Consider the following 2,142-nt stretch of genomic DNA (forward strand, 5'->3'; position numbering starts at 1 on the left):
GAGGAAGAGGGGAGGCAGGTGGGGCCGTTCAGGTGTCATTGCCCTGTTGCTGAGGGTGGGAGAAGGACGGGCGTCCTCCGGCAGCTCTTATCCCTTCGTGGGGGCTTTTTGTGCTTCTTCAAAGCTCTATAAACTACGAATTCTGCATTGTGCTTCGGCTGAGGTCCTCGGAGCCTGTGCTTTTCCCTATGAACCTCATGAATGCGATTGTAGTGCGGCCGTGCATTTTTCCTCTAAGTGTTAAATGCATCTCTGGCTATGTGCATCCCAGGTGGACCTGGCAGGTGTCACAGAATTAATCTGAAAATTGTCATGTTTGCCTTCATCAACTGTGTGCGTGACTGTAGGTAGGTGTTCCGTGTATCTCCAGACCTGTCGTCTGAATTGCACCGTCTTACCGTGGCATGTTTGCTGGCTCTTACTTGCAATACTGAAACGTTATATGTATACTTTTTCTTAGAGATGTTTTATTCTGTATTTCAAAGTGAAGTCTTAGCAGGTGTTTTGTTGTTGTGTTTTGGGGGGCTTTTTAACTGCATATGGCTAATTTAATTGAGGTGTTGCTATATACAAGCTGCTTTTCATGGTTTTTTTTAAGGGCAGAACCCTATTTTTATGCCCTCTTCTTTTCACAGTGTATATAGGAGAGGTTTAGTGCAGTTGAAACATTTTTATTTCTGTTGTCACATACCTAAGCTGATTGTTTCCTCATGAATGGTGTAATTTGCTGTAGCTGGGACCGTGTGCTCTGTATACATATATACATATCCTATATGTCTGTGTACATACCCATGCGTATTGTCTCATGAGGTTGATCAGATTTGTAGTTTAGCAGAATGTTCTATGCTGGTATTTCATAATAAAACCTCAGAGGTCTAAGTTTATATGTCCTGAATTTAATGCTCCTTGTTAGAGACCCCATATATACCACATCTGCTCCATTGGGATGTGGGGCTGTGGAGGATTTGTATCTCCGGGTTAAGTCTCACGTAGTTTTGGGGAAAAATATAATAGGTATTTAATCTGGAAGGGTAGGCTGTATACCTGGTCAGTCTGTTACTGCTTCCCCATTCTGAGAGGAATTGGTTATTTTGCATGAAAGATTAAAAGCTGTACAATGTTGTGCTACAGGACAGAAGGGCAGTGCCAGTCTTTGGTTTCCTTGTACCTATGAGGAATTTGTTGGGTAACTTTATCACAGTGGTTGTTCTAAAATGAAACATCTTAAAGCTTTTTGTCTCTGAGTACAGACCTGGAGTATTTCCTCTCTGCTCCTATGTTCTTACTTAAATATGTCGCATATGTTTTGTTCTTTGTCTGAACATTAAGACTAAACATGTTTTTGTGGTTGGAAGTATATAAGTTGAAGGGGAAGTGGGAGTGTTGAATTTTTTTTTTAGAAACTGTGTAAAGCAGGTGTTTATCTAATTGTTAATTAAGCGTAGGGATGTAAAGTCTTTGATTTATTTTTGCCGCGGAACTGCTTGGCATAGTAAGAATATAACACAGCATTTTAAAATTCATTTAATCATTGATTTGAAAAATAGTTTACCGGTGAAAACTTGTTCTTCTGCTGTTTCAGAACTGAATTAAATGGATAATAATTGATTAGGAAGTGGCTTAAGTGACTTGACTAAAGATCTTGTTTTGGTTTTGCCTTTAATTTACCAATTTGAGGTAGCCATAATCTTTATTTTTTAAAGAAAACAGTACACTTTATGCAGGTGCTCTGCATATTTTGAAGTATCAGTAATGACTGGAATAGGACTATTTTACAGATGGAGAAAGCTACGTGTGAAATCAGCAGTAATATTTGTGTTTGAGTAGTAAAATCATGTATGTTTAAGTATTTTCATTTAAGAGATAAACACACGTGTAGTATTCCAGTCTTTCTTTTTAGTGTAATTATTCTTGTAATACTCATGGGATAGAGATGCACTTATCCGCATTTTAAAAATAAGTAATGGGACAGAAAATATATGTATTTCAGGTAGACTTGGTGGAGCAGGCATTTGATTTCTGGTCATAGGTTGTTAGGAAGTCATTAGGCAGATCCTGGCAGATACTTAATCTTCTTCTGTTCATGTAACTCAAGAGATTTTTATCTTGTACTGGTGTGTTTTAGTTAAAAGTAGGATGCAG

The sequence above is a fragment of the Corvus brachyrhynchos genome, unplaced genomic scaffold, assembly GCF_000691975.1.
Source record: "Corvus brachyrhynchos isolate BGI_N302 unplaced genomic scaffold, ASM69197v1 scaffold200, whole genome shotgun sequence".
NCBI lineage: Eukaryota > Metazoa > Chordata > Aves > Passeriformes > Corvidae > Corvus > Corvus brachyrhynchos.